The sequence below is a fragment of the Chanodichthys erythropterus genome, chromosome 21 (assembly GCF_024489055.1).
Source record: "Chanodichthys erythropterus isolate Z2021 chromosome 21, ASM2448905v1, whole genome shotgun sequence".
NCBI lineage: Eukaryota > Metazoa > Chordata > Actinopteri > Cypriniformes > Xenocyprididae > Chanodichthys > Chanodichthys erythropterus.
Genome location: NC_090241.1, coordinates 845837 through 868913, shown reverse-complemented (window position 1 = coordinate 868913; position 23077 = coordinate 845837). Strand labels below are relative to the sequence as shown.

Genomic DNA, 23077 nt, shown 5'->3' with positions numbered 1-23077 from the left:
TGTTATTAAATGTAAATCAGCTGTTTTCTATGTGAATATATAGTAAAGTGTAATTTATTCCTGTGATCAAAGCTGAATTTTCAGCATCATTACTCCAGTCTTCAGTGTCACATGATCCTTCAGAAATCATTCTGATATGATGATTACCATATCTCTGTTCATTGTGTTTCACTGAAGCTTCATTGAGATGTCTTCTGTCCGTCTGCGCTGTGATGTTGAACAGTAGTTGTGTAGCTCCTTAACTCGTGTACGTGGTTCGAGCGGGTCAGTATGATGGTGATCCTGCTGAACTGTGTGACGCTGGGAATGTACCAGCCCTGCGAGAACATCGACTGCTCCTCCGATCGCTGCCAGATCCTGCAGGTCAGTCTGAGGAACCGTGTCTAATCGCTCATCTCCAGAGATTTCAGCCTGTTAAACACGCTTCAGGTCTAATATTCACTCAGATGATTCTGGAGACTCGTCATCAGAGCTTCAGGTTAATTAGCTGATCATTAAACTCTGCTGATGTCACTTGATTTAATCACACAGATAATTCTCTAATTTCTACAGCACTTTATTTTTTCACAGTAATAAATAACTTCATCAAAAATGAGACAAATTCAATTCCAGTTGTAAGCAGCTCAAAACACAACAGTGTCATTATTCGGTTCAGTGTGATTGATTCAGTTCAGTTCAGATGTTGCAAAGTTATGAAGCAATTCGAAGCATCTCTACAGAGTCAGTTCAGTGTTGATTCAGTTCAGTTCAATAACTGCGTCGATGTTGCAAAGTTAATCAATTATGATTAACATGAAGTCGAAACAGAGAACAGAGTCATAATTCAATTCAAGTTTTTGTTCTCGTCATATTAATGAATATGGATATGCTGTTTAACCCCATCAGGCCTTTGACGCCTTCATCTACATCTTCTTTGCGCTGGAGATGGTGGTGAAGATGGTGGCTCTGGGGATCTTCGGCCGGCGCTGTTATATGGGCGACACCTGGAACAGACTGGACTTCTTCATCGTGATGGCCGGGTGAGTCTGATGATGGTCTGAAGGTTTCTCATGTTCAGATATATGGGTTTGAGCTGATGAAGTGTGATGATGTGGGTTCTCAAAGCTTCTCAGTTCAGGTCAGGAGTGATTCATGATGCTCGTACACTGTAAAAAATCTTTTTTTTTTTTTTTTTTTTTTTTTTAGTTTTACATGCTTAAATCTATTAGATAAACAGTAAATTAAGTTTAATTTACTTTTATTTTTTTGTGTGTGTGTGACATCAAGTATAAATACATACACTACTGTTCAAAAGTATTAAAAAATGAATATTTTATTCAGCAAGGATGCATTAAATTGATCAAAAGTGACAGTGAAGACATTTATAATGACATTTATTTGAACTTTCTATTCATCAAAGAATCCTGAAGAATAAAATGATGGTTTCCACAGAAATCTGAACTGTTTTCAACATTAATAATAATCATAAATGTTTCAAATCATCATATCAGAATGATTTCTGAAGGATCATGTGACACTGAAGACTGGAGTAATGATGCTGACAATCACAGGAATAAATTACACTTTACTATATATTCACATAGAAAACAGCTGATTTACATTTAATAACATTTTCATATTTTTACTGTATTTTTTTATCTTAAATGCAGCCTTTCAAAAACAATAAAGACTCTTACTGAGCCCAAACTGTTGAACAGAATCTATAATGTTGTCTGATTGATTTAACAGCATTAAAGTCTCTCATTTAAACAGATCTGCAGCACACGGTCAGTCAGTCTGTGGTCGCTGGAACGCATTGATTACATTGATATATTTGCATTGATCAGTTTATGTGTTCAAACCGCAGTGTCTTTTCTGTTACACTGGACATTTTATTTGTGTCTACAGTATATAGACTCTCTGATCAGTCTGTAAACGAGTGTGTGAAAGCAGGACAGATGGAGATCTTTAACGAACGCCAGCTCTGTGTTTTCATGTACTGTATGTGAATATGTTGAGCTCAGATCAGATGCCAGAGATCATCACACCAGCTGTGTGTGTTTGAGGAGCTTCTGCTGGAGATTCAGGCGCTCGTGAACAAACGCAGCCGAAGAATCAGTGTATAAAACACCATCTGTGCTGTGTTAGATGCTTGAAAAGTGTGTTTTTAATGTGTGTTTGTGTGTTTAGGGTGGTGGAGTATTCTCTGGACCTGCAGAACATCAACCTGACGGCCATCCGGACGGTGAGAGTCCTGCGGCCGCTCAAAGCCATCAACAGAGTCCCCAGTGAGTCCTGAATCAAACAGTGATTCATCAGTGCTGAATCATGCAGAGGAGCCTCTGATCAGATGATGAAACAGATCAAACATTAGCTGATGAGGATTTAACACTGGAGACGAACCGAGAGAAAATGACAAGAAACACACTTCCATTATGAGGATTAGAACCTTCATAGATGTTTGTTGATTTAGTTAAAACTCTCACCTAACCCTGACATAACTTTCTGCATTTTAACAATTTTAAAATTATTTACTTTATTTTTGTACTGTTTTTATAAATGACGAAGGTTTTGGGAGATTTTGTGAGGTTTAGCTCACTTTACAGCAAACAGAAAACGTTCTCTCAACGTTATGAACAAACGTTCTTCTAGTAATTTTAATAGAACGTTCGTTCAGAGTTGTCTGGTCTTTAATAATGTTTTGAACAATCAGAAATAATATTTTCATAACTTTCATACAAAATGATCTTGGAATTTATTTTTGTTAGCTGGATTCAGGGACAAATTTGTCATGCAAAGGGGTATTACAGTTAATTAAAAGTATGACATTAAAAATTTATTAATTTAAAATAAACCTGAATATAAAAATATTTTATTTCAGCAACTTTAGTTTCCAAGGTAGCATTTCTCATTTTCCTTTGGTTTAACTTGATGTACAAAAATAACTAAAACTAAGATATACAACAATATAAAACTATATAGACTTATATATAGATTGAGTCATGTTTAAAATAAAAACAACAGGAAGGAAAAATAAGTTTATTTTTTACACTTTGTAGATTTTTTTAATTTAATTTAATTTAATTTAATTTAATTTAATTTAATTTAATTTAATTTAATTTAATTTAATTTAATTTAATTTAATTTAATTTAATTTAATTTAATATTTAATTCAATATTTAAATTAATTGTTTTTAATTATATTTAATATTAATTTATTTTATTTTATTAATTATATTTATTATATTATTTTATTTTTTATGTATTTTTCATTATTTAATTTCATGATTTCTCCTCATTTCTCTCCATTTTATTTTTATTTTTATTTTTATTTATTAGAAAACAAGACATCTTCAGTCATTTCTCTTCTCCAGTAAATGTATCTTGATTTAAGAATGTTTAGATATTTGTGCTGGAAAACAAGACAGAAACACTGAGGAAAAACTAAATTACTAAAACTTTTACTGAAATGAACAAGAAAACTAAAAATATATAAAATAAAAATAAATTCAAAATGTTATTAAATAATGATAGTATCTCAGTCATGAATGATGTCGGAGGGTTTCTAGGGTCCCATTGATTGAAGCACGACTGAGACTCTCTCAGCTTCTCCAAACTCTCAGTAAAGTGAATTATTTACATGCGTTAACTTCACCTCACACGACGACACCTCCAAACTCTCTCCTGCAGATCAGAGGATGAGAAATGCCTTCACAGATTCCTACATCTTTACATGTCAGAAAACTCTACTCTCAGAAAGTTTGTCCCCAAACTCAGCGTTTCCGCTCTTGCTCAAGTTGTAACTTGTTAAATCAAGTTAATGTTTCTGGGATTTGTGATGTGATGTTGTGTGATGTTGTGTGTGTGTGTGTGACAGGCATGAGGATCCTGGTGAATCTGCTGTTGGACACACTGCCGATGTTGGGGAACGTGCTGCTGCTCTGCTTCTTCGTCTTCTTCATCTTCGGCATCATCGGCGTGCAGCTGTGGGCGGGGCTTCTGCGCAACCGCTGCTACCCGGAGGAGAACTTCACCCTGTGAGTCTGAACTGACTGTAGCGAAGGTGCTCCTATTATGCTCTTTCAGATCTGACCTTTCATGCAGTGCATAATAGAGCTGTTTGCAACATTTCAAAGTGCAGATAAATGGAGTTTTTGTCTCCCAAAAGAAAGAAGTGATTCTGAACTGCCCGAAACGAGTCGTCTCACTTCCTGCTGGAACTGTAACTAATTTGCATAATGCCAGTCTGTGGTCTTCATTGGCTGAACAGCGTCTGCTTTGCCCCGCCCTCAAACACTGTAGTTGTAGCTGAGGAAGAGGTGAAATTCAGATATGCTAATGAACATTTGGCTTCCAACCAATCACAGCAGACTGGGCCGTCTGACCAATCAGAGCAGAGCAGCTCTCAGAAAGGCGGGGTTTGGAGAGACCGAACCATTTTAGACACTGAGAGAAAATAACTGATGCTGCAGTGGATATTATGAGGAAATTAAGGTGTTTTTTGACCTTGGATGAATGTGAACCTGTTGTAGGAGACTCTAAAACAACATCAGGAGCCTTTAAAATAACAGAGCTGGTTTTCATCCTCCTGATCGGGCTCTGGTTCTTCTTTCTTGTTGGTTTCTGATGGAAAGTGAGTTCTATTCTGGTTCACATTCGAATGACTGAAGGCTCTCGTGGGGTTTGAACCTCCAGCGTTGAGGGTCGTGCTGCTCCTGACCAGCGTAAACTCACAGCCTTTATGGAGCCTCACGGGGGCTGAAGACTGTCGTGATGATCCCTCATTAGAGCACAGCGCGGATCCCTCACTGAAGCACACGGCGTCACAGAGCTGCTTCAGTGAACAGAAATCATTATTAATGATTGAGAATCAGTGCCGTATGCAGTAAATGTGAGTTTAACTGTCAACTTTCTGTGTATCAAGAATCAGTGACATATGATCATTGGGTTAAAAATATATTCAGAAAATAATGCAAAATACAGTTTTAATGGCTGTTTAGAATCTCAGTTCTCTCACACAGTGCTTTGAAATCTCAATGTAAAAGTAGTGACAGATCTTTTTTTCTGTGTTTTAATGTATGTTCAAGTGTAATCGATTACTGTAGGGCGGGATGAGGTTCAATCAGCCGTTGATTGGATGGAGGTGGGGCTTGCATTTGATTATAATAAAGAGGCGGAGTTACGGTGAATAAATGATCAGAGAAATAAATCATAACTCACCATACGTCATTTCACTGGAGGATTTTGATTAAAACTGAGGTGAACAAATGAATTGTTCACGATAAAATCAACAGCATGCATTTCCAAAATAAATAGGGTTATCTTTTCTTCTAAATGCATGTTATTGATTTTATTGTGAATGATTCATTTGTGCAGTTATATTGTTTTAACCTCATCATTTTTAATCAAAAAGCTTGCATTTGTCAATTTTCATTTCATGCCGATTTTACAAAAAGGTAAACTATATTATCGCTCAGCTTTAATTCGCTAAATGCAACAAGGCATGAAGATATTGAGATATTATAAACATTCACATCCTGATTTTCTGTAAAAACAAAGTGCTGCTTTCTGCAAAACGCCATACAAATAAAACTGACTGACTTGACTTTAATGGTCTTAAAAATACATTTAAAAAAACAAACATAAAAAATTTCTTTCTTCTGACTCTGGGGTGGAATGTGAGCTGGAATCTCTCTCTGTCTCCCTCGTTCCTCTAATGTTTCTCTGTGTGATGAGTGATGGCGCACAGCAGGGGCTGCTGGGAGAATTACGGCTTTGACCTTGTTATGTCACACATGGTGACTGTGATAATGGAGGGTGTGTGTTTCAGGCCTTTAGGAAAGCAGTGTACACAGATTCACCAGAAAAACGCTTTCGTCTCACTGTAAGATTATTCTCACGTGTCGTAAACGACACACACCTGAATCAGAATCCAATAAGAATAGTTAAAGTCGGCATGAAAGGGAAGTTGCACTCATCTTTTCTTCCCTATTGTGTCGTATATCTGAGTGAAACGCTTCTGGAACGAGAACAAATGTGGGGCGCGGCTTGATTTTGTCTGTGGGGAATTGATTGGATGGTTGTGGTTTTCTGTTGGTGGATCTCATGTGAGTGACAGGTTTTGTAGTATTGTACATTGTTAGTTAAAGTTAATATCAACATTTATTAATACATATTTTTAAAAGGGGATCTTTAATGCTCCTTCCACAAGATGTAATATCAGTCTCTGGTGTCTCCAGAATGTGTGTGTGAAGTTTCAGCTCAAAATCCCCCACAGATCATTTATTATAGCTTGTCAAATTTGCCCCTATTTGGGTGTGAGCAAAAACACGCCGTTTTTGTGTGTGTCCCTTTAAATGCAAATGAGCTCCGCTTTCCAGAAGAGGGCGGAGCTTTAACAGCTCAACAACAACAAAGCTGGAGAATCTCACGCAGCCAAAATGAGGATTGTCAGTAACGGTGTTCAGCCTTACATTCATGTTCATTCATGTTCTCAATTCATGACATTCATGTTCTCGGGGGCGGGGTTTATGTAAACTTTAGGGTTTGTAATGTCACCATTCCAGGAAGAAGCTTGTTGTAGTCCCTACCAGACTTTTAAAAAGCGATTTCTGTAAAAGAAAATCTCTCTTTGCATTGAACTTTGATTGTCGTAACTTTGCAGATGTTTTTTATGATCAAACAGCAACATTACACACTCACTAAAGTTAAAAAAGTGAAATAATAATCAACCACCGCTTTAATAAAACCCCGCCCCTTTCTTATGTTTGACTACACACTTGCATTCAGACCCGCTTTTATTTTTGAGTGCCACTCCCACATCTCAGTATCCAATCAACAACTGATAGAACGAACCAAGTCTTCACCCTACATTTTTCCTCCTTTTTAATATACCATTTCACTTTATTGTACGTCACAGTATGTTATTACTTCCGTTACAGCTCAACCTCAATATTAGTGTTTATTCAGCTCTATTGTGCGTCTTGTTTGAGACGTCTTAGACAAGAACTCACTCAATCTCACAGTAGGATTGTGTTCCCACATTCCCTCTCAATCCCAGCCCTCCCTGCAGGAGATCTCTAATCTCCTGTCTTACTTCTGCTCTATTTTTAACACATCTCTGTCCCATCGGTCTTTAACAGAGCCCACTGAACCCAAAACGCTGAAGAACAGCAGCTCTAATAACCACTGACTGTCCTCCGGTTCCACCAGAGATCACAAACACAACCTGATCAGTGCTTTGAGGAGAAGATCTGAAAAATACACTAGCGTTCAAAAGTTGGGCGTCTGCAAGAGTTTCTGAAAGAGTCTCTTCTGCTCACCAAGGCTGCATTTATTTGATCAAAAATACAGTTAAAATTATGAAAAATTATTCCAGTGTAAAACAGCTGTTTTCTATGTGAATATATTGAATTTATTCCTGCGATCAAAGCTGAATTTTCAGCATCATTACTCCAGTCTTCAGCATTAAACTTGAATATTCTAGTGTATGTTATTGACATCAGGTCTTGAGCGTCTCTGTCTGGAGATGCTGACGGTTAACAGCAGATAGATGAATGAACATTCAGCTTCTCTTTGATGGTGTTTGTCCTCTGTAATCTTCTGACATTCATTTCATTTGCTCTGAGTGTTTGATCTGTGTGTTTGCCGTGATGTGCTCTCGAGTTTATTAAAAGCATCTCAATGGCACCTTTGTGATCGGAGCGCTAATAAAACCTTTGACCCTCTCGGCTCTGTTAAACCATCTGTGTGTATTTCTGCTCTCTTTATATTCCACAGAAATACTCTAAATCAGTGTAAACACGATTGTGACGAAGGCTGTGGCTCTGATCCATAACCTAGTGCGCAGCCTATGTAGGGAGTATCTCTAGTCTGCTAAATCAAAGGCATACACTGTCGAGTCGAGTCACCTGTGCGCTTCACATGACGCTCCCTATGTAGAGGAATCAGATCAGTCACTTTTGATGGCCTAGGTCAGGATTCTGTCCTAGGTTTTGGACACATCCTGTGTTTGACTGTGTCTTCTTTCTTTCAGCTCAACAGGTGTGGCACTTCCTGCTCCGTACTACTCTCCCAATGAGGACGATGAGAGGCCCTTCATCTGCTCTCTGCCGCAGGATAACGGGATCATGTCGTGCGGTGACGTGCCGGCGCGGCGTGTGGCAGGACATCAGTGCTGTCTGGACGTGGATGATCTCCTGCACCATCAGGCTCTGGGCCTCGTGACCGAGCCCTTCCTCAACGCCAGCGCCTTCGTACCCGGGCTCTGCGTGAACTGGAACCGGTACTACACCCGCTGCCACACTGGACACAGAAACCCGCACAAAGGAGCCATCAACTTTGACAACATCGGATACGCCTGGATCGTTATTTTTCAGGTATCTGTTGAGAGACTCGTTTCCACTGCAGCGCTTTCTGGTTCATGTGATGTGATTGATGTTCTTTGTGTTTAATTTGAACTTATTGGAAGAGAAATCCATTCCCAGAAAACTGTGTGAAGTGTTTTTTCTGCTAATGATGGTGTGTTTAGGTTATTACTCTGGAGGGCTGGGTGGAAATCATGTATTACGTCATGGATGCTCACTCATTCTACAACTTCATCTATTTTATTCTGCTGATTATAGTAAGTACGCACACACACGCACACATAAACGCGCACACACACGCGCGCGCACACACACTCAATCTCACACAGATTTATGAGTCTCTAAAAGAGCAATATACAGTCTTTTATTTGACATGCTGAAGATTCATTTTACTGATATTGCCTGTCTGATATTCTTAACCTACTATCTGAGTCAGTTCACCTGTTTGTGAATGCTTTTATTATCAACAGATACATATGTTCCTGTGAAATTTAGTTTATAGAATTTTTTTAAGCGTAATGTGGGCATCCCATAATAACCTGGCAGAGGTTTCTACCTGTTCTTTTGAGTGTGTGTTTGCAGTGAGACAGGTGTGAGTTTGCAGTGAGACAGGTGTGTGTTTGCAGTGAGACAGGTGTGTTTGCAGTGAGACAGGTGTGAGTTTGCAGTGAGACAGGTGTGTGTTTTCAGTGAGACAGGTGTGTTTGCAGTGAGACAGGTGTGAGTTTGCAGTGAGACAGGTGTGAGTTTTCAGTGAGACAGGTGTGTGTTTTCAGTGAGACAGGTGTGTGTTTGCAGTGTGTTTGCAGTGAGACAGGTGTGAGTTTTCAGTGAGACAGGTGTGAGTTTGCAATGAAACAGGTGTGTGTTTGCAGTGAGACAGGTGTGTTTGCAGTGAGACAGGTGTGTGTTTGCAGTGAGACAGGTGTGTGTTTGCAGTGAGACAGGTGTGAGTTTTCAGTGAGACAGGTGTGTGTTTGCAGTGAGACAGGTGTGAACTTGCAGTGAGACAGGTGTGTGTTTGCAGTGATACAGGTGTGAGTTTTCAGTGAGACAGGTGTGTGATTGCAGTGAGACAGGTGTGTGTTTGCAGTGAGACAGGTGTGTGTTTGCAGTGAGACAGGTGTGTGTTTGCAGTGAGACAGGTGTGTGTTTGCAGTGAGACAGGTCTGAGTTTGCAGTGAGACAGGTCTGAGTTTGCAGTGAGACAGGTGTGTGTTTGCAGTGAGACAGGTGTGTGTTTGCAGTGAGACAGGTGTGTGTTTGCAGTGAGACAGGTGTGTTTGCAGTGAGACAGGTGTGTTTGCAGTGAGACAGGTGTGTGATTGCGATGAGACAGGTGTGTGTTTGAAGTGAGACAGGTGTGAGTTTGCAGTGAGACAGGTGTGAGTTTTCAGTGAGACAGGTGTGTGTTTGCAGTGAGACAGGTGTGTGTTTGCAGTGAGACAGGTGTGTGTTTGCAGTGAGACAGGTGTGTGTTTGCAGTGAGACAGGTGTGTGTTTGCAGTTAGACAGGTGTGAGTTTGCAGTGAGACAGGTGTGTGTTTGCAGTGAGACAGGTGTGTGTTTGCAGTGAGACAGGTGTGAGTTTGCAGTGAGACAGGTGTGTGTTTGCAGTGAGACAGGTGTGAGTTTGCAGTGAGACAGGTGTGTTTGCAGTGAGACAGGTGTGAGTTTGCAGTGAGACAGGTGTGAGTTTGCAGTGAGACAGGTGTGAGTTTTCAGTGAGACAGGTGTGTGTTTGCAGTGAGACAGGTGTGAGTTTGCAGTGAGACAGGTGTGTTTGCAGTGAGACAGGTGTGTGTTTGCAGTGAGACAGGTGTGTTTGCAGTGAGACAGGTGTGAGTTTGCAGTGAGACAGGTGTGAGTTTGCAGTGAGACAGGTGTGAGTTTTCAGTGAGACAGGTGTGTGTTTGCAGTGAGACAGGTGTGAGTTTTCAGTGAGACAGGTGTGTGTTTGCAGTGAGACAGGTGTGAGTTTGCAGTGAGACAGGTGTGTTTGCAGTGAGACAGGTGTGAGTTTGCAGTGAGACAGGTGTGTTTGCAGTGAGACAGGTCTGAGTTTGCAGTGAGACAGGTGTGTGTTTGAAGTGAGACAGGTGTGAGTTTGCAGTGAGACAGGTGTGAGTTTTCAGTGAGACAGGTGTGTGTTTGCAGTGAGACAGGTGTGTGTTTGCAGTGAGACAGGTGTGTGTTTGCAGTGAGACAGGTGTGAGTTTGCAGTGAGACAGGTGTGAGTTTGCAGTGAGACAGGTGTGAGTTTTCAGTGAGACAGGTGTGTGTTTGCAGTGAGACAGGTGTGTGTTTGCAGTGTGTTTGCAGTGAGACAGGTGTGTGTTTGCAGTGAGACAGGTGTGTGTTTGCAGTGAGACAGGTGTGTGTTTGCAGTGAGACAGGTGTGTGTTTGCAGTGAGACAGGTGTGTGTTTGCAGTGAGACAGGTCTGAGTTTGCAGTGAGACAGGTGTGTGTTTGCAGTGAGACAGGTGTGTGTTTGCAGTGAGACAGGTGTGTGTTTGCAGTGAGACAGGTGTGTGTTTGCAGTGAGACAGGTGTGTGTTTGCAGTGAGACAGGTGTGTGTTTGCAGTGAGACAGGTGTGTGTTTGCAGTGAGACAGGTGTGTGTTTGCAGTGAGACAGGTGTGAGTTTGCAGTGAGACAGGTGTGAGTTTGCAGTGAGACAGGTGTGAGTTTTCAGTGAGACAGGTGTGTGTTTGCAGTGAGACAGGTGTGTGTTTGCATTGAGACAGGTGTGTTTGCAGTGAGACAGGTGTGTGTTTGCAGTGAGACAGGTGTGTGTTTGCAGTGAGACAGGTGTGTGTTTGCAGTGAGACAGGTGTGTGTTTGCAGTGAGACAGGTGTGTGTTTGCAGTGAGACAGGTGTGAGTTTGCAGTGAGACAGGTGTGAGTTTGCAGTGAGACAGGTGTGAGTTTTCAGTGAGACAGGTGTGTTTGCAGTGAGACAGGTGTGTGTTTGCAGTGAGACAGGTGTGTGTTTGCAGTGAGACAGGTGTGTGTTTGCAGTGAGACAGGTGTGAGTTTGCAGTGAGACAGGTGTGAGTTTGCAGTGAGACAGGTGTGAGTTTTCAGTGAGACAGGTGTGTGTTTGCAGTGAGACAGGTGTGTGTTTGCATTGAGACAGGTGTGTTTGCAGTGAGACAGGTGTGAGTTTGCAGTGAGACAGGTGTGTTTGCAGTGAGACAGGTGTGAGTTTGCAGTGAGACAGGTGTGTTTGCAGTGAGACAGGTGTGAGTTTGCAGTGAGACAGGTGTGAGTTTGCAGTGAGACAGGTGTGAGTTTTCAGTGAGACAGGTGTGTGTTTGCAGTGAGACAGGTGTGAGTTTTCAGTGAGACAGGTGTGTGTTTGCAGTGAGACAGGTGTGAGTTTGCAGTGAGACAGGTGTGTTTGCAGTGAGACAGGTGTGAGTTTGCAGTGAGACAGGTGTGTTTGCAGTGAGACAGGTCTGAGTTTGCAGTGAGACAGGTGTGTGTTTGAAGTGAGACAGGTGTGAGTTTGCAGTGAGACAGGTGTGAGTTTTCAGTGAGACAGGTGTGTGTTTGCAGTGTGTTTGCAGTGAGACAGGTGTGTGTTTGCAGTGAGACAGGTGTGTGTTTGCAGTGAGACAGGTGTGTGTTTGCAGTGAGACAGGTGTGTGTTTGCAGTGAGACAGGTGTGTGTTTGCAGTGAGACAGGTCTGAGTTTGCAGTGAGACAGGTGTGTGTTTGCAGTGAGACAGGTGTGTGTTTGCAGTGAGACAGGTGTGTGTTTGCAGTGAGACAGGTGTGTGTTTGCAGTGAGACAGGTGTGTGTTTGCAGTGAGACAGGTGTGTGTTTGCAGTGAGACAGGTGTGTGTTTGCAGTGAGACAGGTGTGTGTTTGCAGTGAGACAGGTCTGAGTTTTCAGTGAGACAGGTGTGTGTTTGCAGTGAGACAGGTGTGTGTTTGCAGTGAGACAGGTGTGTGTTTGCAGTGAGACAGGTGTGTGTTTGCAGTGAGACAGGTCTGAGTTTGCAGTGAGACAGGTGTGTGTTTGCAGTGAGACAGGTCTGAGTTTGCAGTGAGACAGGTGTGTGTTTGCAGTGAGACAGGTGTGTGTTTGCAGTGAGACAGGTGTGTGTTTGCAGTGAGACAGGTGTGTTTGCAGTGAGACAGGTGTGTTTGCAGTGAGACAGGTGTGTGATTGCGATGAGACAGGTGTGTGTTTTCAGTGAGACAGGTGTGTTTGCAGTGAGACAGGTGTGAGTTTGCAGTGAGACAGGTGTGTGTTTTCAGTGAGACAGGTGTGTTTGCAGTGAGACAGGTCTGAGTTTGCAGTGAGACAGGTGTGAGTTTGCAGTGAGACAGGTGTGTTTGCAGTGAGACAGGTCTGAGTTTGCAGTGAGACAGGTCTGAGTTTGCAGTGAGACAGGTCTGAGTTTGCAGTGAGACAGGTGTGTGATTGCGATGAGACAGGTGTGTGTTTTCAGTGAGACAGGTGTGTTTGCAGTGAGACAGGTGTGAGTTTGCAGTGAGACAGGTGTGTGTTTTCAGTGAGACAGGTGTGTTTGCAGTGAGACAGGTCTGAGTTTGCAGTGAGACAGGTGTGTGTTTGCAGTTAGACAGGTGTGTGTTTGCAGTTAGACAGGTGTGAGTTTGCAGTGAGACAGGTGTGTGTTTGCAGTGAGACAGGTCTGAGTTTGCAGTGAGACAGGTGTGTGTTTGCAGTTAGACAGGTGTGAGTTTGCAGTGAGACAGGTGTGTGTTTGCAGTGAGACAGGTGTGTGTTTGCAGTGAGACAGGTGTGAGTTTGCAGTGAGACAGGTGTGTTTGCAGTGAGACAGGTGTGAGTTTGCAGTTAGACAGGTGTGAGTTTGCAGTGAGACAGGTGTGTGTTTTCAGTGAGACAGGTTTGAGTTTACAGTGAGACAGGTGTGTGTTTGCAGTGAGACAGGTCTGAGTTTGCAGTGAGACAGGTGTGAGTTTGCATTGAGACAGGTGTGAGTTTTCAGTGAGACAGGTGTGTGTTTGCATTGAGACAGGTGTGAGTTTTCAGTGAGACAGGTGTGTGTTTGCAGTGAGACAGGTGTGAGTTTGCAGTGAGACAGGTGTGAGTTTGCAGTGAGACAGGTGTGTTTGCAGTGAGACAGGTCTGAGTTTGCAGTGAGACAGGTGTGTGTTTTTCTCTCGCTGAATCTTTACGTACGTTCACAGGTGGGCTCTTTCTTCATGATAAACCTGTGTTTGGTCGTCATAGCGACTCAGTTTTCGGAGACCAAACAGCGCGAGCATCAGCTGATGCAGGAGCAGCGAGCCGCCTGTCTGTCCTCCAGCACACTGGCCTCGCTGGCCGAACCCGGCGACTGCTACGAGGAGATCTTCCAGCTCGTCTGCCACGTCCTCCGCAAAGCGCGCCGACACACCGCTGCGTTTTTCAGAACGCTCTGCTGCAAACCACCGGAGCAGACGCACGAGAAAACAAACGCCAACGGAGGAGAAAAGAGCCTTCAACAACGTGGTGAGGAGGAGAGGGACAGGGATTGAGCAGTCACATGATGGATGGTGGATGGTTTGTAAGGATGCATGCAGCTCTGAGCTCTTCTCTCACTGCACCGCAGATGGAGCCACACCTACCGCATCAGCAGCCAATCAGGAGACAGAGGAGGACACAGCAGAAGAGACAGACAGGTGTCAGAGAGAGAAGGGGGCGTGTCGGGAGCGGAGCCGAGAGCTGTGGATGGAGATGAGGGTTAAACTGTGGGGCATCGTGGAGAGTAAATACTTCAACAGAGGAATCATGGTGGCCATCCTCATCAACACCATCAGCATGGGCATAGAGCACCATGAGCAGGTCACACACATACACACACTGGTTTTTATGTAGACGTAATGATGTTAGCTAAAGCCCAACCCAGAACCAGCACTAATTCTCACACAAACCTGCTGATATCAGGTGATTTGGCTAATGAATTGCTGCTGTTCTTTCAGTTGATGAGAATCTCTCTGATTGTTTCTCTTCATTACTTTGGATAATGGTGTGTTTCATATTCTCATTCTCTCTCTCTCTCTCTGTGTGTGTGTATGTGTGTGCGTCCAGCCAGATGAGCTCACTAATGTTCTGGAGATCTGTAACATCGTCTTCACCAGCATGTTTGCTATGGAGATGATCCTCAAGATCACGGCGTTCGGCTGCTTTAATTACCTGCGCAATCCATATAACATCTTTGATGGAATCATCGTTATCATCAGGTAATGAACAGTGAAACATCTGCTGTTGCTATATTTAAAGGATTGTTGAGGGGTTTCAATCTTTGTTTGTATCCACAAGCATAAAATACTACAGTTGTTAGTAATGTTTATACAGAAGAATAGAAATGCTTGAACCAAAACACAAGCATCACAATAAGTTCCATCTCTCTCTCTTTCTCTCTCTCTCTCCCTCTCTCTCTATGTGTGTGCAGTGTGTGTGAGATTGTCGGTCAGTCTGACGGCGGCCTGTCGGTGCTCCGGACGTTCCGGTTGCTGCGGGTTTTGAAGCTGGTTCGGTTCATGCCGGCACTGCGCAGACAGCTGGTGGTTCTGATGAAGACTATGGACAATGTGGCCACATTCTGCATGCTGCTGATGCTCTTCATCTTCATCTTCAGGTGTGTATGTGTGTGTGTTTCCCTCTTGAAGGGCATTTTGAGACTTGCAACAAGAGACGTCATTGACTACGCTTACATTATGAGATTGCATTATGGGCATTATGGGCAATTTTAAACTTTACTTCATTTAAACACAATACTTTGATCAAATTGATGCAATCAAGCTTATAATCAGCAACCATAATCATAGTAAAATTAGTGAGTTTGCCAACTTCAATCAAAATAAACAAGCATCTAAAGACTTTAATTCCACTCTGACTGAAGTATGCATGTGTTTGTGACGAACACGGATGACTTTTTCATGCATAGATTCGTAAATATAGCAGTAAAAAAGGCATCAGGTTTTGGTTTTGTTACAGCCCTGCCCCTTTTTTCTTTTTTCTCTTTTGTTGTGAGATTACAGGGACAGAGGCTCCTCCTTGATGGGTGGGACTGTTGTTGGATTTTGGCTCACTCTCTCTCATCTTTGTTTTGTGTCCTTGTTTGAAGAGTGGGTTCCACAAACCCCATTTTCAACTGTTGTTTGATTTTTTGATGTATTGCTCTTTTTATTATTCTTTAATATTTTGACCCTAGACATTATTTGTTTAACTTTAAGTAAACTTATATTTTCTTTATTGAAACCCATTTTGTGAAGTGTGTTGTGACCTTGAGCCAGGTTGTAACATAAATTGGGGGCTCGTCCGGGATCAAATTCTGGTTTGGATTTGGAGTTTTATTACTTGTTTTTCAAGTTTTTTTGAGAGTGGAGTGTGGAAATGGTTCACAGTTATTGGATTGTTAGAAGACTCTGGTTAGGTAGAGCAGTCCAGCTGGGTTGCTAGTCAGTCCTGAAAAAACTGAGTTCATGGGTCCGTTCTTCATACCTCGCTAAATACTTCTGAGATGATTTGACAGTGCTAGATCTTCTAATCGTGATAACTGATCTCTGGCTTATTTGGTTCTTCAAACGAATTTGTGGATTGGATTAAAATATCAATATAGTAAATATGAGCAAGGGTGGCTGTGAAAATTATTTTGCATTGTTTATCTTTTTGATCTTTCATTAAAAACAAATCATAAAAGTAAGTAAAACAGTTGAAAGTGGGGGGAACCCTAAACCTAACCCTCATATTATAAAATTAAATGTTTTTCACTAGTTCACATTGGCCACAATTATTGGCACCAATTATTGCAACCTCCTTTTGCCAAGAAAACAGCTCTCTCTTCTTCTATAATGCCTGATGAGTTTGGAGAACACCTGACAAGAGATCAGAGACCATTCCTTCATGCAGAATTTCTCCAGATCCTTCAGATTCCAGCTCCATGTTGGTGCTTCTTCTCTTCAGTTCACTCCACTCATTTTCTTTAGGGTTCAGGTCGGGGGACTGGGATGGTCATGGCAGAAGCTTCATTTTGGGCTCAGTGACACATTTTTGTGTTGGTTTTGATGTTTGTTATGGATCATTGTCCTGATGGAAGATCCCACCACGGCCCATTATAAGATTTCTAGCAGAAGCAGTCAGGTTTTGTTTTTTATCTGTTGGTGTTTGATAGAATCCATGATACCATGAATCTGAACAAGATCTCCAGCAGAAAAATGGGCCCACAACATTAAAGATCCAGCAGTATATTTAACCGTGGACATGGGGTACTTTTTAACCATGTTTGCCCCAAACCCATCTGGTGGGTTTGCTGCCAAAAAGCTATTTTTTTAGTTTCATCTGACCGTAGAAGCCGGTCCCATTTTAAGTTCCAGTCGTGTCTGACACTGAATATACTGGAGATTGTTTCTGGATGAGCAAGGAGGATTTTTCTTGAAACCCTCCCGAACAACTTGTGGTAATGTAGGTGCTGTTTGATCTTTTTTTTAGGTTTTCTGAGACCCAAGACTCAATTAATCTCTGCAATTCTCCAGCTGTGATCCTTGGAGAGACTTTGGCCACTCAAACTTTTCTCCTCACCATGCATTAGGACGATTTAGACACACGTCCTCTTCCAGGCAAATTTGTAACCTCTTTAGTTGATTGGAACTTCTTAATTATTGCCCTGATGAAATGTGAACAATGAACAATCCAAGATCATGCCAAATCGTCATCAGTCAAATCCAGCTAACCGAGTTAGCAACGTACGAAGAACAGGCCCCAGGTTGACAACGTTGCATGACATGAATATAATGTAGTATATTGATGGATGAAAACATTGAAATGAAGACACTTTTAGGTGCGTTACCAAAAAAATCAAAAACATTAATAGAAATGTTTAAATTTAATTAAAATTAATTAAAACAGTGTCCACACAGACTGTATTTGAGTCCATCATTTTTGCTGTGCATTTGTGAATAATGCAATAAAAATAACTACAATTCTTAGCAAATAATCAGAATAATGAAAATAATTGCATGTAAACGGGAGTGAAGAGGTTTGAAAATGTTGTTTTTCCTCAGTGATTTTATCTTGTTTTCCAGTACAAATATCTGTGAACATTCACTGTTACTGTCTAGTTACTTGAAAGATTTTTTTTTTAATATCTCTCTCTCTCTTTCTGTGTCTGCAGTATTCTGGGGATGCATATTTTCGGCTGTAAGTTCAGTTTGAAGACCGACGCTGGAGACACAGTCCCAGACAGGAAGAACTTTGACTCTCTGCTGTGGGCGATCGTCACTGTTTTTCAGGTAAAGAGAGAGATGCCACACACACACACACACACACACACACACACACACACACACACACGTGTTACAGATCCCTTGTTTCCCTGGACTCCATTTCCCAGTATCCTCCTGTTCTCCACACCTGCACTCACTTCCCTCGTCAGCTCCTCATCGTCACTCATCACCTACACCTGGACTCTATTGTCAGCACTCCCCATATATTGCACTCACTCCCTTCACTCCTTTTCCGTTCTCTGTTTATGTTACCGTATGTTGGATGTACTCTGCCTTTGTGTTCATTAAAGTATTGTTTGATTGTGGAAATCCGTATCAGCCTCATCTCTACACCAGCTTCCGTAACAGAAGAACGGACCAAAACTTGGGATTTCCACAGAGAAAAAAAAAAATGGAGACTTTCCCCAGCTCCCTGGATCCAGCTCCTCCATCGCCTCTCACCCTAACATCCAGCGAATGCATTATCGGGCTCCTGCAGGTAGGACGTTCGCTGGAGAGGTATGTGGAGGAGTTCGTTGAGCTTGCTTACTTGTCTAACTGGCCCGACGCTCAGTTGATCTCCCTGTTTTTGGATGGATTGGATGACGACACTATCCGTTTTGATGAACCTGTTTTTTGTTTCTCCTTAAGCGATACTATCAATTTAATTTTGTGGTTGAATGGCTCCAAATTCTTGGTAGAAGAGGTTCAGGATCAGTGTTGTCGTCCGGTCCATCCAGAAACACGGTTGGCCGGGCCAGTTAGTCAACCTCCGGCTTCCTCCGCACACCTTTCCAGCGAACTCCCTGCCTGCCCCACACGGGACCCACAATCCTCAACTGGGTCCCGTAAGCGGAGGAGGAGGAAGCAAGCCTCTTCAGTGTCTCCAGAGCCCGTTCCAGTATCTCCAGAGCCCGCTCCAGTATCTCCAGAGCCCGCTCCAGTGTCTCCAGAGCCCGCTCCAGTATCTCCAGAGCCCGCTCCAGTATCTCCAGAGCCCGCTCCAGTATCTCCAGAGCCCGCTCCAGTATCTCCAGAGCCCGCTCCAGTATCTCCAGAGCCAGCTCCAGTATCTCCAGAGCCAGCTCCAGTCCCCACAGAGCCAGCTCCAGTGCCTGTGGGGATTTTAATTGTATTTGAGGGGATGAAATGGCCCTCAACCCCAGTCTCCTCCGAGCCAAGTTCTCCAGTCTCCTCCGAGCCAAGTTCTCCAGTCTCCTCCGAGCCAAGTTCTCCAGTCTCCGCCGAGCCAAGTTCTCCAGTCTCCGCCGCCGAGCAAAGTTCTCCAGTCTCCGCCGCCGAGCAAAGTTCTCCAGTCTCCGCCGCCGAGCAAAGTTCTCCAGTCTCCGCCGCCGAGCAAAGTTCTCCAGTCTCCGCCGCCGAGCAAAGTTCTCCAGTCTCCGCCGCCGAGCAAAGTTCTCCAGTCTCCGCCGCCGAGCAAAGTTCTCCAGTCTCCGCCGCCGAGCAAAGTTCTCCAGTCTCCGCCGCCGAGCAAAGTTCTCCAGTCTCCGCCGCCGAGCAAAGTTCTCCAGTCTCCGACGCCGAGCAAAGTTCTCCAGTCTCCGCCGCCGAGCAAAGTTCTCCAGTCTCCGACGCCTACGAGCCCTCAGCTCCAGCCGCCGCCGCCGAGCCAGCCGCTCCAGCCGCCGCCGCCGAGCCAGCCGCTCCAGCCGCCGCCGCCGCCGAACCAACTGCTCCAGCCGCCGCCGCCGAGCCAGCCGCTCCAGCCGCCGCCGCCGAGCCAGCCGCTCCAGCCGCCGCCGCCGCCGAACCAACTGCTCCTATGAACTGTGTTTTTGAAACCTCCAGCCCAAAGACTGTTTCCCCTCCCTGCCTCCCTCTCCCGCCTCCGTCCATATGTCTCAGCACTGAACCTTCACCTCAAGCCCCCTCGCCCAGATCTCCACCTCGGACCTCTGGGCGATTACCTTCACCCCGGCTCCAACCTCCCTCTGCTCCACCGTTGTCCAGCAGTCCACCAGTGTCACCAGTCTCCATCCTGCCCCCGTTCACACCTTGTTCCTTCGTCGGCCTGCCCTCACTTCTGGACTGCACTCCTCCGTCTTCGCTCCGTCACTCCGTCCCTCAGCTCCAGTTGGCCTCCTCACTCTCCCCAGTGTTCACTTTGTTGTATGTCGTCTGTCTTACACTGCGGCCTTCTGGAGCACCGGCTGCGCTTCCGCCATCTCCCGCCGGTCCTTCAGCGCCGCCTGGGCACTACGGCATGAAGCCTTCGGTCCCTGACCCGCCATGGCGGCCTGCTGCACCTGACCCGCCATGTCTGCCCGCTGCACCTGACCCGCCATGTCTTCCCGCTGCATGTCTGCCCGCTGCACCTGACCCGCCATGGCTGCCTTCAGCCCCTGACCCGCCATGGCTGCCCACGGCTCCTGACCCGCCATGGCTGCCCACGGCTCCTGACCCCCCATGGCTGCCCACGGCTCCTGACCCACCATGGGTTTTGGACCTGCCCTGGAGACCTCCACTCCAGTCTACTCCTCCCCCTGCTCCGGTTTGAGGTCTCCAGGGCGCCCGCCCCCCTCCCGGTTGTTACATCTACGGCGCGAGGACGCGCCTACCGGGAGGGGGAGGTACTGTTACAGATCCCTTGTTTCCCTGGACTCCATTTCCCAGTATCCTCCTGTTCTCCACACCTGCACTCACTTCCCTCGTCAGCTCCTCATCGTCACTCATCACCTACACCTGGACTCTATTGTCAGCACTCCCCATATATTGCACTCACTCCCTTCACTCCTTTTCCGTTCTCTGTTTATGTTACCGTATGTTGGATGTACTCTGCCTTTGTGTTCATTAAAGTATTGTTTGATTGTGGAAATCCGTATCAGCCTCATCTCTACACCAGCATCCGTAACAACACGTTTGTTTTTGTGAATTGTGGGGACATTCCATAGTTACATTCTCTCCCCCTACACTACCCCTACACATCCTACCCATCACAGAAAACATTCTGCATTTTTACATTTTTAATAAAACATTGTTTAGTGTGTTTTAAAGCTATTTTAAATATGAGGACTTATGAAATGTCCTCATATTTCATGTTTACATCATAATCCCAGTGTAATACCCATGTTATTATACACATTTTTGTCCTCATAAATCTCACACACACACACACACACACACATGTGTATGTGTGTAGATCCTGACCCAGGAGGACTGGAATGTGGTCCTGTATAACGGCATGGCCTCCACGTCTCCTCTGGCCGCTCTGTATTTTGTGGCTCTGATGACGTTCGGGAACTATGTGCTGTTCAACCTGCTGGTGGCCATTCTGGTGGAGGGCTTTCAGGCTGAGGTGAGTCATTTCAACCCGTTCAATGCTTCGCTGATTAGACTCTCTGATTCAGTTTGATTCCTTGAACTGCACATTGATTCTGAACAGTGTTGCATCAGAACGGTTAAAACATTAAGATTAATAAGTGCTGTAAGAATATATTGCTTATTGTCAATTCATTTTAATGAATGCATTAACTAATGTGAGACCTTATTGTAAAATGTTACCAAGTTTTTTTAACAGATCACGGTTGCCCATTAGGTGCTTCAGAACCAGTTATAGATTGGCTTTGGGACTCTGGGTTATAAAAACTTCATAATGAAGGTCTGAAATCTGTCCGTGTTTCAGGGTGATGCCAGTCGCTCGTACTCTGATGATGATGAGGGATCTTCCTCTAATGGAAGCCAACAGCACAAAGACTCGCTCACGGTCTCCGGTATGATCAATCTCAATATTAAACCGAACAGCTACACTGAAAAAAAAAAAGGATTTACTTTGGAACTATTTTACTTCCAAAATTGATTTCACAAAGAACAACAAGTAACAAGTAACACGTAATTGAATTAAACATGACATTTTGAAGTAGAAAGACTGAAATAGTATTTTCTTGTAAAACACTATGGTAATTTAAAAAAATTATTTTTACAGTATATATTTAGTTCAATGCAATGTTTAAATATATTGCAAGGAATCTGTTCAAGAGGTTGTACTTTTGTGTAGATGAAGTCCAGGAAACACTGATAAACACTGGATTTTGTGTGGCTTTAGACATTAAGATGGTTAGAAGGTCTTGATGTATTATGTATGCGATGGTGATTTGGACTCATAAACCTGGGCGCACTGTGCTAAAAATGATGTAAAGCCAATCCGATCCGCAGTTTAGTGTTTTTTTAGAAAATATTTTTGTCTCCAGGAAACATCACACATGCATCTTCTCGGCTAGTGATGTTGTTCCTTGAGATGTTAAACATTATTGGTTAATCCTGTGGGATTTTCCAGCACTTTCTATGTACTAAAATTCCTCCAATTTCTGTGGCTATAAAGGGCGAGAAGCTCAACAGGGACTCATGAGCGGGACATTAGTACATCCACAGTGTGTGTTTGGCTGACTGCCGTTTCTTTCCTCCAGATCCGAAGCTGCCCTCTCTCACTCCTAACGGGCATCTGGAGCTGGAGCCGCTGGCCGAGGAGAAGCCCAGGGCCAGCTTCTCTGAGGAAAACCACCGGAGGAGGACAATCTGCCTGGGCAGGAGATCCTCATCTCTAGTCAGTCCAAAAATAAATCAATGTCATCATGTCTGTAACTGATGTTGGATGATCATTTGTCATGTGTGTGTGTGTGTGTGTGTGTGTGTGTGTGTGTGTGTGTGTGTCTGTGGATGTAATGAGTCAAGGAAACATTAGTGCAGATTAATGTTTGGAATTAGAAAATCCCTCAACCAGAGACTCGTGTGTGTGTTTGCGAGAGACCAAAAATCTCTTGATAATGTGCGACGGACGCTCAGCCAAGGCTTTTGGGGTTTCCATAGCAACCCCTCTTTTAATTGAGGCAGCCATGTGTATGGAGAGAGAGACGGGCGAGCGAGCCGCTTGAGTTAAATATAGTGTGTTGAGCTGTTGTTCTTGAAGTCACGTGCCGTCAGAAGATTGTGGTGGGAAAGAGTCTCTGGGAAATTGCAGAGCACGGTAAAACACTGTAAAAGCCCAGACAGAAAATGATAGCACACTTCACACAGATGCATGCGTTCAATTAAAATGTTTCACTCTACGTGATTCACTCATCTTAATGATGTCCAGTCACCAAACGTGTTGAAACCCTCACTGTAATGACGGTCGGATGTGAATGCTGATGCTGCACATCACCTGATGTGGCATGAGCCGAACTTTCTGTGTGAGGTCAACACGAGAGATTAACGGTGGAGAACACAAGTTTCTATGGCAACTGCTTTTACCGCTCATGCTGCTAAAAATGAGCGAATGCAGTCAGCAAGATCAGAAACACGCCGACTGCAATTACCACACGCACACGACTGCGTAAAGTTAACTCATCTTCAGTGTTTAAAGGGCTTGTGTCGTCAGGATTCAAAGGTTTCTTCAGATTCCTTCCCCTCCCTCTCTGTAGCGCCACACCCACTTTTCTAGATTGACAGATAGTTAAACTGAAAGACAAATAGATAGACAGATAGACT

The 23077-nt window shown here is 43.8% G+C and overlaps 1 pseudogene; it reads left to right on the top strand.

Annotated features, from left to right (window-relative positions):
• Positions 1–23077, top strand: part of LOC137010535 (voltage-dependent T-type calcium channel subunit alpha-1I-like) — a 68082-nt pseudogene that overhangs the window by 13462 nt on the left and 31543 nt on the right.